Here is a 17,323-nt window from a genome sequence, read left to right as displayed (position 1 = left end):
GCAATGCAAATATGAGTGGAAGCACACTATGCTCTACATCAGTGATAGAGCTGTTACTTATTTCTCTATCTATAAAAGTCACTTATGGCTGCAATAAACTAAAACCTATTTTTTCTTTTTCTTTTTTTTTTTGGCCACATGGCACGCGGGATCTTAGTTCCCCGACCAGGGATCAAACACACGCCCCCTGCAGTGTCCTAATCACTGGACTGCCAGGGAATTCCCAACTAAAACCTATTTTAATAATCTAGTTTTCCAACAGGTATCCAGCTAGTAGGAAATCAGATCAAGAAAGGGAGTTCTTTAGGGGATTGATAATATAGCACCAAGCTTTAATCCAGGTTTACTGACCATAGAGCCATCTTTTACTTTGCCAAACGATCACATTTTTGTTAGCATTATTTACAAGCCATATTTACTCTATTTACTATTATCAGTGGATAAAGTCACCAAATACTTCAAGAAAAGAATGATATATCCTAATACTGCAAAGAGATCAAGCCTAGGGGAAAGACTCTGATAATACCTTGACGAGCAGTCTGACATCCTTGTGGTGGAAGTTTATTGAACCACTCCCCAACTAGAACTCAGTCAAGTATCAAGAGTCCCCAAGTACCACTCATTTCTTAACTCCCAATTGGAAATCTACTTGAAGGATTTATTGCAGTTTGATTCCTTGAGCCTATTACATTCATTAGTGCCTAACAATGGTTGATTAGCAAAAGAAAGGGCATGAGTGCTAAGGGGTTGACAGAGCTAAAAGGCCTGGGCAAAAATTACATGTAATTTTCACCCTTTCTGTCACATACCATAAAGTTAACACAGACCCACAATGAGTACAGCAACTAACATTAACTGGTTTTTGTTCATGTTTGGAGAACGAGAAATTCTGCACTAATAATTTCCTCTCCCCACAGGCCCCAACACATCAATGCTCACTTCCACTTCTGTTTTTTTAATTCTTGGCCTAAGGCAACTTCGATTATGCGGATCCTATCTCCTTCCTGAAAATCTAGGTGGAGCTGCTTGTATTCCACGCACGTTTTTCTGTGTTAAAACACGTGAATAAGATTGCCAATGTAGTATCGTGGTCACCTTCTCTGAACTCCGTGAGGCAGTCCCCTCATCTCTTAAGACATCTGCTTAGACATAGCCCTATTTACCACCAACGTCCAGTCTCGGGAGCCTGCTCTTCCGTGCTTCACAAGCATCCTCAGCAGCCCCTCGGCAGACCCCTCCCCTCCTAAGCCTGAGATTTCAGGTTCATCTCCAACCGAAAACCGCTCCACCGTGGCACTTCATCTTGTCTACCACACTGCTGTCTTTATCTTTATCCCTCTTTGGAGACTGTATACTGCTGTTTTGTTTGGGCAGTTCATACGGCTCTTGGCTCGCAACAAGAGCTTGGTACAAGTTGTACCTTGGCTTTCTAGCCTGGTACAGCTCTAAAGAAACCGTGCACAGAAACGGCAGTCGCCTCTCACCCGACGTGGTCAATCAGACCAGCTACGAGGAGCTATTCAGTGGGGTTTTTAGTTAAGGAAAGTTTGACGCTGGGCCGAGGAGGCGAGGGGCGGGAGGGAGGAGGCGTCCTCACCAGGCGAGACTCGGCCCGGGATGCGGAGCCCGCCGGGCTAGTAGCCCAGGGCCCCGCGCAAACAGCGGCGGCTACATTCAACCCCCAGTCTGATCCGATCCGGCCCGGCCCGGAAGTGCCCGGCGCCGGAGGGAGGAAGGGAGGGAGGAAGGGCCTTGCGAGCAGACGCTGCCGCGCGCACGCGCCGTCGCGGGCTGGGGGCTGGAGTCGCAACTCGGAAGCCGGAGCCCAGACGGGCCCGGGGCGGGGGGGCGGGAGCCTGCGCGGGGGCGGGAGCGCCGGAGACGGCCGCCCCTGGCGGCGGGTTTGTTTATCCCGGGGAAGAAGTTTAGGAGCGAGAGATAGGGAAGGAGGGCGGGCCGGGGAGGAGGGATGCGGTTCGGCGGAGGCGGCCGCCACAGGGACTCGCCGCCATCACCTCAGCCGCCTCAGCCGGAGAGGAGCCGCCGCCGGGGCTGCCCGCCGCAGCCCCGCACGTCCGGGTAGGTGCCCCTCCCCCTCCGGGGTCCCGACCGCAGCCTTGGTCGCTGGCTGCCCTCTCTTTCCTGGGACTCACCTGCACTGAAACCCAGCGACCTCCTCCTCTCCCATTTCGGCGCCCCCATCCCTCTCGGTCTGGGACCCCCGCTCCTGAGGCGTGCCTTCCGCCCCCGCCCTTCAGCCCCACCTCCGCCCCCCGGACCTCCCTAACCTCGCGCGTCTCTACTTCCCCTGGGAATTACCCCTCCCCCATTGATCTCCCAGCTTCCGTCTACCAGGATCCCCCCGACTTTCCTCCACAAGCCTTGCGCCTTTTTTCTTTTCCATTCTCCCCCCTTTGTACCTGTAGACCTCCTCGCCCGCACCTTGATACCTTGTCCCTTGGCAGTACTGCCCAAAGCGAGAAACTGCAGGCCACCCCCGCGTTCACGTCCATCCCTCCTTATCCCAAACGTATACGCCTGAAACAGTCCCCACTAGCCCATTTTAGGGTGAATTCTCAGCTCTCCAGCCAGGCCACTCGGTGCCTTCACCCCAGTGGTCATGCCCTCAACCTGCCTACCTCCAGGCACACATTGCCCTCTCATCCGTTCTCTCTCCCCAGGTACATCAAGCTCACTCTGCAGTTCAGGGTCCAAGTCCTGACTTACCCCTTTCTGCTCCCTTCTGCTGCCCTTTCCCCTTACAGTTCTTCTTGCATTGATGCATTTGTGTACTGAATCACAGAAATGGGAGGAGATGGGTGGGATTTCCTCTCTCAAAGCAGTAGATCCAGTAGAAATAGGATTCACCTTCTGCTTAGCCCAACTTTTGGCATCTTTCTCTGTGAATAGTGCCATTCAGCCATACTTTTGAGGCTTCTGATGATTTGTCTGTATTTGAATACTCCTGGGCCTAGGTTGTTTTATTGTAGTACTCATCTTCCCAGTTTTTCCATATAGCTGAACCTCCTGTTTCTTAGACTGGAAACTTAAGTAATAAAAGGTTCATACCTTGGAAAATTACATTTCTCCTGCCATAATGGGAAAGGTGGAATATTTCAAATTATCCTTCTATTATTCTTGAGAGAAATGGTGCCTAGTGGTTAAGAGCTCAGACTCTGTAGCTGAACTGCCAGGATCTAAATCCCTGCCTTTCTGTCTACCAGGTCTGGCCTTGGGCAAGTTATTTAATCTCAGTATTCTTACAGCTGTAGAATAGGGTTAGTGATGTACTTCATAAGATGGTGGTGATAATTGCATAACTTAATGCAGGTAAAATACAACAGTGCCTGGTAAGAGTTCAATAAATGTTCTTTATCATCATCTCTTAGCTTGACTTGGTTTGGCTATTGGTAGGATAATTTTGAGAGAGGAAGGGGGAATGGAAAACTGTCTTTTTGCTCTTTTTTATTTAACACCTCTTTTGAGGTAGCTATGATTCATATTTTGTTACTCTATAAATTAGTTCCTTCTGGTGTGAAAAGTACAGTTTTAGCTCCCTATTTTCAGGTGAGTTACCAGGCTACATGCAGTCCCATTTTCAGGTACCTGTTTGGAAATTTTTATCTTTGTTTTGGGAATAACTGAAGTTGAATTATGTAGCAGATTTATCATAGGGAAAAATGAGGATTTTTGCCAATGAGAATTTTAGTACTACAATTAAATACTCAAACCTGGTTGGATACTTCACACCTACCTGTCCTTTATGTTGAATTGCTACTCAGGATAGAGCTTTGGCTTCATTCCAAAGACTGGTGGCTTTTCTCTTACTAACATGTTATGTTTTATTCACATGACCATGCCTTGATGTGTCCAAAAGTTTACTCTTTAAAACCCTGACAATTTCTGTCATATTTGCTTACCTCCTGTGCGTTATTATTCTTTTGATACATTTTTTAAACACCTCACAAAAAAAAATCTGAATAGGTACTGTTAACTCAATGTTGTTGTAAGTAGTAAAAGTTTGAAATCACAATTTGCTGTCCCAATTACACATAAAAATGTGTGCATATGGAACTATCAAAGTAAAGTTGTTTGCCTGTGTATAGCTTAAAATATTTTTTGTGTGTCACCAATGGAATGTTCATTAAACTTTGGGTAACACTGCCTTTGCTTATGCTATTCCCTGGCCTAGAATAACCTTTGCTCTTTCCCCTGCATATTCGAGTTCTACTTATCTTTCACCTCTTACTATTTTCATAGTTCTTGCCAACATTGGTTTCTATTCCTTGGCTTTCCTACTGTCTGTATTCTGCATTTGGCTTTGAATAATGCAGACTGCCCCAGTTCAATAAAAATGACTCCCATAGAATCATACTTTTAAAGTTTGTAGAAACTTTGAAGGGGTGGAATAGAATTGATAATTAGTATCTGCTCTGTGCTGAGCACTATTCCTTTGGTTTTGTAAATATTCATTCTTTCCAAAAATATTTAATGAGCACCTACTTCATGCCAGGCATTGGGCATACACAAGAGCAGCCCTTCCCAACTGGGGTTCCAGTAAATATTAAGCCCTAATGTTCTAAAGTATCCAAGGTATGTAATAACTACTCTCCTGTGCACCTAAAATGGTCGTATGTCCCATTCTTGAGAGAGAGAACTGAGGAAATAGTTACTTAACTCAGTTTCTGTAGGGTTTAAGTCTTTGAGAAAAGCTCCACCAGAGAATAATAGCACAGACTGTGCTTTTTTTGTAATTTATATCAGTGTGGCACTGGCAGACAATAAGCAAGTAAGAAGATAAAATTATCTTATAAGAGCACTGATAATGTTAAAAACACTTACAACCGCTAATACTTATAAAGCACTATGCCAGCCACTCTTTCAAATGATTTATATATATTACCTTGTTTAACCTCTCAACAATCCATTGAAGAAGGCTTTATTATATCTCCATTTCACAAATGAGGAACCTGAGAATCAGATTACTTCCACAAAATCACACAGCTAAGTAAGCAATGGAGCCAGACAATATGGTTGTAGAGACTGCTACCCTTCGTTGCCTCTCAGACCTTCCAACCTTCCAATTTTTTGTTGGTTACTTTAGACAAGATTCTTCACCTTTCTGAAAAATCGTTTTTTTTTAAAAATCTCAACAATGAGATTCCCCTGTCTTTTAGGTTGTTTAGGGGAGTAAAGAAGATTTAACTTTGTAAAGCACCTGGTATACAGATGTATCCCAAGTCTTATATATGACTAGATATCGCAGGCATTTGCATTTCGGTGGTCCTGGTCACCATTTTGTTTCCTGACTTAGGTTTATTCACTTAGCAAAAGTTTATTGAACATCTGATCTGTGCCAGGCACTTGCTAAGCTGTGGTGACACACGTTATGGAAAGAGTGTACCTGTATTCATGATGGCAAAACTCTGTTGGGGAATAGAGAAACTAAGCAAATTATTACAAAAATAATAATTACAGTTACGATAACTTCCACAAAAGAAAATTATTGTAAACAACAAAAGCTCACTAATGTATCAGAGAACGTTTGTCTGAAGAAATGACTTTCAGGCCGAAGTCTGAAGGATGAACTGGAGTTACCCAAGCAATGCTGGCGATTTCAGCTTTCTAGGACTGAAAAGTCCTGTGGAGACTGGACCTTAGCACATAAGGCTGGGTGATATGAAATGAGACAGGAGCAGATCACAGTGGTCAATTATTGCTAAGCTCTTTGTACTTAATCCTAAGAGCAGTGGGAAGCCACTGGACAATGTTAAACAGCTGAGTAAGTTACTTAAATTTTTGCTTTAAAAACATCACTTGGCTGCTCTGTGGAGGACAGATTGGAGAGGCAAGTGTAAAAGCAGGGAGACGAGTTAGGCCAGGGCTCCTCAAACTTATCTGTGGTGAAGGACATGTTTTGTTTTGTTTTACTTTCTAGTTTGTGCTGGTACTTTAGTAATACACAGTAAAATGGATGTTGTGGCAGTGTCTGTCAAATTGCTATAAAAATTTCTAAATGCTGCCTCTCAGTTTCTGTATTTACCTTGTCTCACGCCAATAACAGTAGTTCATGGGTCAGTATTGGTCCACAGCTCACACTTTGAGCAGAATTGAATTCACCTATTATAGTCATTTAGGCAAGAGATGATAGAATCTCGGTCCAGACTGGTGGTGATAGAGATAAAGCAGCTGGATTTGACAAATATTTGGGAAGTAAAGTTTAGGATTTGGTGATGGATTTGATTTGAGGGTCTACGGAGAGGAGAAGGCCGATTTCCAGGGTTAGTGGTTCTTGTGCTTAACCTGGGGGAATATTGGGGGAGGAGCAGTTTTTTGTTAGTTTATGGAAACGGGGGAGTATTGATCATAATTCAGTTGGGAATAATCAGTACATAGCTGATAATGGATGTTTCAGTATGGAAGGTGGGGGATGAGATTGCCTAAGGAGAGAGTATAGAGAGAGAAGATAAAGGGACGTGGTCCCCTATGATTCTTCAACATTTAACGTTGAGGAAAAGAAATGGAGCAAAGGAGACTGAGAAGGTATAGCCAGAGGTTGGAGGAAAATTTCCTTAGCGTCACTGAAGTCAAGGCAATAGACCAAAAAAGGAGGGTGTGGCTAATCTGCTATGTTGATTGAAGCTGAGAAATCAATTAAGTTGGGAACTAAAGAGTACACATTGCATTTAGTGACAGGGAGAAAATTTTATGTCTCAGTCGTCAGTCCATCCATAAACTATTAGATGATTTTTGTTTTAATCTGCCAAAGCCACAATTCTAAATTTAGGGTAGAATTTTATCTGTAACATGAACCATGTCTTCCTTCCTGAGCTCAGACCCATGTTTCTATTTATCACCATCTGGGTGTTCTATAAGCATCTCAGACTCTACAACTTGTTCATTCAGAACCTACTCAAATAGAATATGTTTTTTAAGTACTGTATATTAGGCAGTAACTATTAGACTTTTAGGAATGCAATTAGACCTCAGAGTCTAGGGGCAATGGACAATTAAATATTGTTCAGTGTGATTAGTGCTGTCATAGCAGTTTATTCAGGTTGCCTTGTAAGCACAGAAAAGGAACCTTAAGGAAGGCTTTCTAAGGAAAGTAGAGTGTTGGGCAGAGTGTTTCTGAAGGACAAGTGGAGAGATGGAAAGGGCAATGCAATGGTAGAGGAGTTTAATTTGAAAGCATGCAAGTTTGCTGTTTTGCTTAATGTCATCACTACCCATTTAGTCACCAAACATGGAGTTATCTTCAGAGTGTCTTCAAGATTTAAAGATTTTCCAATAGAATTAGAAATGAAAAAGGAGAAGTAACAACTGACACTGCAGAAATACAAAAGATCATGAGAGATTACTACAAGCAACTTAATGCCAATAAAATGGACAACCTGGAAGAAATGGACAAATTCTTAGAAATGCACAACTTGCCAAGACTGAATCAGGAAGAAATAGAAAATATGAACAGACCAATCACAAGCACTGAAATTGAAACTGTGATTAAAAATCTTCCAACAAACAAAAGCCCAGGACCAGATGGCCTTCACAGGCGAATTCTATCAAACATTTAGAGAAGAGCTAACACCTGTCCTTCTCAAACTCTTCCAAAATATAGCAGAGGGAGGAACACTCCCAAACTCATTCTACGAGGCCACCATCACCCTGATACCAAAACCAGACAAGGATGTCACAAAGAAAGAAAACTACAAGCCAATATCACTGATGAACATAGATGCAAAAATCCTCAACAACATACTAGCAAACAGAATACAACAGCACATTAAACGGATAATACACCATGATCAAGTGGGGTTTATTCCAGGAACGCAAAGATTCTTCAATATATACAAATCAATCAACGTGATACACCATATTAACAAATTGAAAGAGAAAAACCATATGATCATCTCAATAGATGCAGAGAAAGCTTTCGACAAAATTCAACACCCATTTATGATAAAAAACGTTCAGAAGGTAGGCATAGAGGGAACTTTTCTCAACATAATAAAGGCCATATATGACAAACCCACGGCCAACATCGTCCTCAGTGGTGAAAAAGTGAAAGCATTTCCACTAAGATCAGGAACAAGACAAGGTTTCCCACTCTCACCACTCTTAATCAGCATAGTTTTGGAAGTTTTAGCCACAGCAATCAGAGAAAAAAGGAAATAAAAGGGATCCAAATCAGAAAAGAAGAAGTAAAGCTGTCACTGTTTGCAGATGACATGATACTATACATAGAGAATCCTAAAGATGCTACCAGAAAACTACTAGAGCTAATCAATGAATTTGGTAAAGTAGCAGGATACAAAATTAATGCACAGAAATGTCTGGCATTCCTATACACTAATGATGAAAAATCTGAAAGTGAAATCAAGAAAACACTCCCATTTACCACTGCAACAAAAAGAATAAAATATCTAGGAATAAACCTACCTAAGGAGACAATAGACCTGTATGCAGAAAATTATAAGACACTGATGAAAGAAATTAAAGATGATACAAATAGATGGAGAGATATACTATGTCTTGGATTGGAAGAATCAACATTGTGAAAATGACTCTACTACCCAAAGCAATCTACAGATTCAATGCAATCCCTATCAAACTACCAATGGCATTTTTCACTGAACTAGAACAAAAAATTTTACAATTTGTATGGAAACACAAAAGACCCCGAATAGCCAAAGCAATCTTGAGAACGAAAAATGGAGCTGGAGGAATCAGGCTCCCTGACTTCAGACTGTACTACAAAGCTACACTAATCAAGACAGTATGGTACTGGCACAAAAACAGAAAGATAGATCAATGGAACAGGATAGAAAGCCCAGAGATAAACCCATGCACATATGGTCACCTTATCTTTGATAAAGGAGGCAGGAATGTACAGTGGAGAAAGGACAGCCTCTTCAATAAATGGTGCTAGGAAAACTGGACAGGTACATGTATAAGTATGAGATTAGATCACTCCCTAACACCGTACACAAAAATAAGCTCAAAATGGATTAAAGACCTAAATGTAAGGCCAGAAACTATCAAACTCTTAGAGGAAAACATAGGCAGAACACTCTATGACATAAATCACAGCAAAACTCTTTTTGACCCACCTCCTAGAGAAATGGAAATAAAAACAAAAATAAACAAATGGGACCTAATGAAACTTCAAAGCTTTTGCACAGCAAAGGAAACCATAAACAAGACCAAAAGACAACCCTCAGAATGGGAGAAAATATTTGCAAATGAAGGAACTGACAAAGGATTAATCTCCAAAATTTATAAGCAGCTCTTGCAGCTCAATAACAAAAAAACAAACAACCCAATCCAATAATGGGCAGAAGACCTAAATAGACATTTCTCCAAAGGAGATATACAGATTGCCAACAAACACATGAAAGAATGCTCAACATCATTAATCATTAGAGAAATGCAAATCAAAACTACAATGAGATATCATCTCACACCAGTCAGAATGGCCATCATCAAAAAATCTAGGAACAATAAATGCTGGAGAGGGTGTGGAGAAAAGGGAACACTCTTGCACTGCTGGTGGGAATACTACGGGGCATATACCCTGAGAAAACCATAATTCAAAAAGAGTCATGTACCAAAATGTTCATTGCAGCTCTATTTACAATAGCCCGGAGATGCAAACAACCTAAGTGTCCATCATCGGATGAATGGATAAAGAAGATGTGGCACATATATACAATTGAATATTACTCAGCCATAAAAAGAAACGAAATTGAGCTATTTGTAATGAGGTGGATGGACCTAGAGTCTGTCATACAGAGTGAAGTAAGTCAGAAAGAGAAAGACAAATACTGTATGCTAACACATATATGGAATTTAAGAAAAAAAAATGTCATGAAGAACCTAGGGGTAAGACAGGAATAAAGACACAGACCTACTAGAGAATGGGCTTGAGTATATGCGGAGGGGGAAGGGTAAGCTGTGACAAAGCGAGAGAGTGGCATGGACATATATACACTACCAAACATAAAATAGATAACTAGTGGGAAGCAGCCGCATAGCACAGGGAGATCAGCTCAGTGCTTTGCGATCATCTAGAGGGGTGGGATACGGAGGGTGGGAGGGAGGAAGATGCAAGAGGGAAGAGATATGGGAACATATGTATATGTATAACTGATTCACTTTGTTATAAAGCAGAAACTAACACACCATTGTAAAGCAATTATACTCCAATAAAGATGTAAAAAAAAAAAACAAAAAAGATTTAAAGATTTTGTTTGTTATTGTCAAAGGTGGTGTTTTGTTTTTGTTGGTTAGCTTTATAATTTATTATATCTATACTTATGGAATAATTAAGTAATAGTAGAATGTAAATATTTCGGTTATGCTTTAATGATTTTTTTTTCTGAATGGGAGAAATTTTATACATACAACTTTTTCTCAGATTTAGCAAATTAAAATTAAAGCCTTGGTAAGGATTGCTAAGAATTTACTGCTAAACATCAGTTATATGGTCAATGATGGTGTTTTGGGCTCAGTGGTATAATAACACTCCCCTGATACCTTAAATGCTATTTTAGGTAGTTGTCTAAATGTCTCTAGACTTAAGTCTTACATCATAGTAGAACACAGTTCATCTTCAGGAATTACTTTATGAAGAATACTGTAGTTGGCAAAACCTTAATTGACAAGAAAATAGTGTATTAGAAGGGTAAATGATGTTAAAATGGATTTTAAAAACACAGTAAATAAAGGTTCTATAAGACATCTGTTTTAAAATAACAGGAAGATAGGGTCAATCAAAATTTTTGCTTCTGAAATACCTTCTTGAGTTTTTGTAGAAACATCATTGTGTTATTCTGATCTGCTAAGGCAGTCTTCCTTATATTTTATATTAAGAAAGTTGTAACTTAAAAATTTTATTTTTATTAGTTCCTACTGGCTTTTACTCTTGTCTTCTCCCTGGTTTTTTTAAAAATCTTAATAAATTCTTGTACGACAACTATATATTTTTCATATATTATGGTTCTTATAGGTATACTTTCCCAGGCCTTTTGTTTATATGCATAAGTAGAATTCTTCTGATATTCTTCAGACTTGCCTACATGTTCTAAAGGACAGAATAATTATTAGCATTAAATTCTGAATTATATAACTCTGTGAAACAGCACTTTACATACATAAAAAATAGCAGTTTTTAAAAAATTTGACCTACAAATATAAAATTGCATTACCTCAGACTTTGGTTGGGGTATGTTGTTTATACACTTGAAGGGAAAGTAATATAGTAATAAAAATACTTAGGAGTAACAAATACAAAAGAAAGAGGTTTCACTCTGATATTAGGTAATGCAAAGTCTCAAAGGTTGTAGTGTAACTGAAATGTAGTATGAGGCTTTTAAAATCTTATTTGAGATATGTTAAAAGAAGATACTGTGTTTCCTGTTTGGGTATGTTTTCTAAGCAAATTTCCGTTTTTCCTTGTGAAAATGCATTTTAATCCCCTCCCTTTTGCCCCATCAAAATTAAGTGATTTTTAAGGTAAAGCGTGCTCAAGGTGGTTTTTTGTTGTTGTAATTTGGATGCAATTTTTGGTGTTTTAGTGGGAAATTACCCTGAAAGGTAGTTTTCATCCAATAAGACAAAGGCAACCCCCCCCAAAATATTGAATATTAATTAAATCATCCTGAAATTACCACGGCAAGTATTGACACAGGAATATTTAAATGAATTGAATTTTATTTAATTAAAATTTTTTGGTGGTCACTCTTAGTATCAGTTTAAACCTTTGTTAACCAGTTATTTAACATTGTGGTTAAGTTCAATATGTCCAGTTTTGTTAGAAAAGCTCAAGTAGGGCATGGGCACACACCAAGCATATTTAGTTATTTGCATTCAAAGTGTATTTTTTAAAAAGTGAAGATACTTTTTCATGTCAGCATTTTATCAGTGGCATTTGAGAACTGGCTTGAATCAAGTGGTACTTGGGAGGTATCTTGAGTTATGCTTTACTGTTGATAATTTTTATTTTCTCAGGTGTCTCATTTTCACTGTTGTTTTGTCTGCCTGCCTTCTCCCCAGCCAAAGTCCTTTATTTGTTCATCAAATTGTATAATGAAACCAGTTATTTTTCCCTAGTAGAATATAACCAGGTTTAGTTGAACATGGGCCTGAGAAACTGACAACTTACTACAGTGTAAATGGAATATCCTCATAGATCATTTTGGTTTAAAGGGGAAAAATGCCCTTTTTTAAAGCATTTGTACCAGAGTTGTCAAGTACTTTAGATATTTTATCTCATTTACTTCTTATCACTAACCCATGAGGGTCATACCATAAGTTTTTGAATCGTACTTGCCTGCAATTACCAGATGCACCACTGCTTTATGTACGCCACAGAGAGACAGCACTGTCAGTTAAAATTGTAAAATGCCATCAATTTTAGATATGTTAAAATATGAAAAAAATATGGGTATCCTAGAATTTATTAACCGTGCCATTAGTGCTGCTTCATTTTATGGTTATCACGCAAGGTCTTCAAAATAGCTAACCTCCCAGCGTCAGGTGAAGTCAGGATAAATTTAGTTTTGCTTAACTTCAGAGATCTCTGGGCAGTATAGCACAGAGGTTAATAGAGTGCATCCAGTCTGCTTTTTAATAGCTTTGTGACTTTAGGTAAGTTACTTAGCATCTCTGCCTCAGTGTTCTCATCTGTAAAATGGAAAGGATAACTACTTCCCTTGTAAGAGTTACAAGAACCAAATGAGTTATATTTATATTTAGAATAGTGCTTTCCACATAAGTTGCTTTGTGTAAATGTCGTTTAATTAAAACAGTGATGCTATTTCTGATCTAAGATAAATAAGTAGACAGTGTTCTTAAAAGGAAGGGAAAAAGGGAACCATTAGAACCTTATCTAATGGTTCATTGGTGTTTTGTGCACACGATGGAGATTAAAGTATCTTATTAATTTGTCTTTTAAGTCTAATGTAAGATTGCAGTCTTGATGATTTCGATATCTAAATTCATAAAAATAATACCACTGTATAAAGGTTCAACTGAAATTCGCTTTCCTTTCATTTCTGTTATGACATATTTAGTCAGAATATTGATGTGCTATGATAGATGACTTAAAAATAACCTGTTATATACTTACGATTCCTGTCAAACTCATAGGAAATTCATTCAGAAATATTTTTAAAGGATTTCAGTATTAAAGAACCATGTTTAAATTTTAGTTAAGACATCTGACTTCTTCATTTTGAAGTATATGGAGGAAAAGTAATACTGAGGCAGTTTTTATTTATTTTAATGGTTTTAATATGTACCTGATTCTGTTGCTTCATTTGAGATTTAAAATCTTGTCATTTACCCTGATATAAAAATAAGGCCTTCCTTTGAACTTCTTGATATTTCCCTTTTTCCCACTTTTGCCTTGTTTTTATTTTATTCTTTTTGTTTTGAGCTCATATCATTTATTTACTCCATTAATTGACCAACTGTTAAATGCTGGGTTCTGTGTTTACAGTGATGCATTGGAAATAGCCCTTGACCTGTTAGAGTCACTATTTGGGATTTTTTAATACTGTTTAGTCATTGAGTGCTTAGGCACAGTGCTGAAGACTTCATATATCTGCTCTTTTTGTTTCAGTCCTCATAACTACCTTTCTAGGGTGTTCATTACTTTAAAAATATTTCCACTAAATAAATGGCAGAGAAGAGTGAACTCTTGGTAGATGGAAGGGTGGTGAAGATAATGTGGAGAGGGAGAGCTTTGGTGTTAAAATTCTTTTCAGATTAGTGTTTTCTCTCCTAAAAAGGATATGACTCTTGCATTCTGTTACCCTAATATAGCCGCCTTTGTTTTAATATAAAAATGTATTAGATTAGCATGAGGGAAGATTTTTAAAAGTGTTCTGTCCCAATTTTAGGGTGGAGGGAACATGACACTGGGAATAGGATTGTATTATAAACATTTAGGCATCAAGGTTGCTCATTTATTGAATATTTATTTGCTTTTTTATTTTACATAAACTTTTATGGAGTATAACATACATTCAGAGACAAGCATGTAACATCGTACAGCATCAACACCCTTGTTTATGGCTTCTTACATCAGTTTTTATGTGATCCATCCATGTAGTGTGTAGTGGTAGCTTCTTCATTCTCATTCTATTGTATTCCATCCCATTGTGTGACTATGTATATGTACCGTAATTTATCCATTTTATTGTTGATGAACATATAGGTTGTTTCCAGTTTTGAGTCACAATGAATAGTGCCCCTTATAGAATATTCTTTTATCAATACATATCTTTTGCTGCACATCTGCACATCTTGCTGTAGTAGAACTTTTTGGACCGTGTGTGCTTTTGTTCAGTTTTAGTATACATTACCCAGTGTTTTCCAAAGTGTCTTTTCAGTAGTGAATGAGAGTTTTATTTGTCCCACATACTCTGCAACGTTTGCTTGATATTGTTTCATTTATTTAGCTATTCTGGTGGGTGTAAAGTGGTATGGCTAGTTTTTCAAAATATACACGATTCCTTTCTTCACTCATACCCACGTACCCCTCCCATGTGCACACCAAGGGAAAGTGGAATAGAGACGTGTATATTTTCATAAAACCCATCAAATGATTCTGGTTGCCTTGTCAGTTGATAAGATGCAGAATATAAAACAAATGTAAGTATAATTTAAGGAAAATGAGACTGTCATGAAAATTACAACTTCACTGTATAGTTTACTGACTTTCTTACAAATGGTGCATTTCTGCCTAACTATTGCTAAACATGGGACAGGTTTTAAGATTTTGCAAGCTGGTGAAAAGTTTTGTAGGCCCTTTTATTGAGTGAGTCTGCAACATTTCCCCAAAGCTCTAATTATGCAATACTGGAATGCTCTTGCTCTTATTTGATTATCTACCCAGATTGTAGGTTATGTTCATTCATTATTTTGTGAGGTTTTGCTACCCCTTAAATAAGGGAAGTGCTGTCTACCCAGCAGAGTTGACTCAGTTTTCAGAACTTGAAAGTTGAGCAAATTTTACCAAATGCCCACAGCATGCTACGTATTGTTTTAGACTTAATTTCTTGTTATTTATGGAGTTTTTCTTGTGTCACAGAAGGCAGTGTTGCTACTAATTTTTTTTTTAAATTATCCAATTGTGTAGTGAATACCAAGGATGTGAAAAATACTTTTGCCTGTGTATCTTTTTCAGGGTTAGGATTGTGATTAGTCTCTTCTCATTCCCCAGTCAAGTAGATCATGTTAGAATCATATGTAGGGATGCACCATTCCTGTACCTTTTGTGAGTCATAATTAGTTGTTGATTTCTTCTGTTAAGTCACACATACAGACTCATAACTGCAGATAAGCTCATAGTTTTCCCTTTTTAACGTTGTTTTATGCCTTTTTAGAGCTAATATTTTAATATCTGACTTTATTTCTTACTGCTGCAAAGTACTGTTCGTGGGTAGCACAGCTGTTTGATAAATACTTGTGCTCTACATATTCATAAGTAGTTACTGATTATTGCTAGTCATAAGAATCTTGGAATTATTAGCTCATCATCGGAAGAACTGAGATGGCATTCATGTACTTAAAGTGTTCTCTTGAGGTATAAGAACAACTCAGTTTATTTTTTTGCAAAGCATTTCCTTGAGAGGCAGGGCTGGTAGGTGGATGGCAATAGCCTCCTTTGATTTAGTCTAGCTTGACCATTTGTTACATTATTTCAGAAAAGACTGGATTAAAATCCAGGGTGTCCTAACACAATGCTTTTCATGGATCATTTTGCTTCATTACTTTCTCTTTCAACTTCTCTCTTTCTTTCCTTTTTTTTCCTCTTTTCTTCCCCTGTAAACTAAGTAACTATATGAAATGTCTTTCTTTAAGAAAGTGTGATTCCTTAAGGAGGAGTAAGCCATTTTAATGGTTGTAGACATGCAGGGTGTAATGATAGAGACATATAGATCCCTACAACCCTGTATCCTAAGGCATGCTGTTTTGCCCATTTCTTTCCCCTAGATTTTATGATTTAGAGTTCCCCAAAGTGGTAGTTCCTCTTATCTTTTTCAAGGATGGTGGTTTTTCCTGCTTTTGTCTAGGATAGTACTAGTTTATGTCTTTTGTCCCAGCATCTTGTCCAATTTAACATTTGTAATGATTGTTTAATTTTTACTGAAATACTATTATTAATAGTTGCATTAAAATAAGCCTTAGTGGGTTTGGTAGAATTTTTATTTCCAGCTGCTGCCATGGTCTAGTCTAGTGATAGGTGAGAGACATGTGTAATAATGAGTTCTGCCTTTAACAGGTGGTAAAATCTGAAAGGAATCTTAAGTACACCTCTCTTTCCCTAACCCATCTCCGATACAGTGTAACCAGTGACAGTATTAAGGTGAGGATCTCCATGATTAGAAGTGGGCTGGGACATAAATGATTAGGGGGTAACTAACTCCTCTTGGTCTCAGGTGACGGTAAGAGATTTGATGCCTTCGCCTTCATTGACTGCTTTGGGTACCAGCCTGTTCCACGTTCATGCAGCTTGCAAGATTCATGAAGTCACAAGGATAGCAATAAGTGGTGTCAGTGAGAAATTGTAGGTTATGTAAGCTGAAATAGTGGTTGAGCAGTTCTGCCATAGAATGAGTGAGCAGCACTGTTTAGTAAAGCTTTGTGTAATGATAGAAATGTTCTATGATTCCCACTTTCCATTATGGTAGCCATTCACCACTGTGTATGTTGAGCACTGAAAATGAGTCTAGTATAACTAAGGAGCTGAATTTCTAGTTTAATTATTTCATCATTTGGTAAGACTTTTATTTTGCAACAAATCCTCTTGAAATCAATTAGTTAAAAACAGAAGTACATATTTAATGAAAGTCTACACTTCAGAAGCTGTTCTGCTCTTTTTAAAGATTTTCTACACCATTGCTCAGCAACCCAAATAACAGCGTACAGTGGGTGGTTAGACTGATACAGAATGGAGGGTTTACAGAATTGTTGTGATAAAAGAACAAAGGAGTGAAATGTTAAGCGTGCTTACTAGAGAGTTTTTGAAGTGATCCACTGTGGGTTTTGAGTTTGATAAGGAAGGAAGGGAAGCCATAAGGGGGTAATGACTTAAGAAGAGTGGTATGGACTCAGTGAAGTGTTGGTAATAAGAGATGTTGGGGGATTAAATTGATGACAGAATAGGAATAAGTTCTGTTATTAAAATGATATATTCAAGTTTATTTCCATGGTTGATCAAGCTATCCTAGGTAGTAAGTTCCAAGTCAGAATCTCTGAAAAAGATTGCTAAAATTTTAAGTGGGTGAGATCATTCAAGAAGGTAAAAGAACTT

General features: G+C 38.5%; 1 protein-coding gene across 4 annotated transcripts in view; it reads left to right on the top strand.

Moving 5' to 3' along the window:
* The first annotated feature begins 1,856 nt into the window (after positions 1–1,856).
* Positions 1,857–17,323, top strand: part of SPOPL (speckle type BTB/POZ protein like) — a 62,249-nt gene continuing 46,782 nt past the window's right edge. For 2 of the 4 annotated variants that reach the window (XM_067742055.1, XM_067742054.1), the window contains exon 1: positions 1,857–2,079. The gene's annotated coding sequence lies outside the window, so the exon portion shown is untranslated. The remainder of the gene's footprint in view (positions 2,080–17,323) is intronic. The other 2 variants (XM_067742052.1, XM_067742056.1) reach the window with 2 other exon arrangements.

This window comes from Pseudorca crassidens, chromosome 6 (genome assembly GCF_039906515.1).
Source record: "Pseudorca crassidens isolate mPseCra1 chromosome 6, mPseCra1.hap1, whole genome shotgun sequence".
NCBI lineage: Eukaryota > Metazoa > Chordata > Mammalia > Artiodactyla > Delphinidae > Pseudorca > Pseudorca crassidens.
This window is presented reverse-complemented; position numbering and strand designations above follow the sequence as displayed.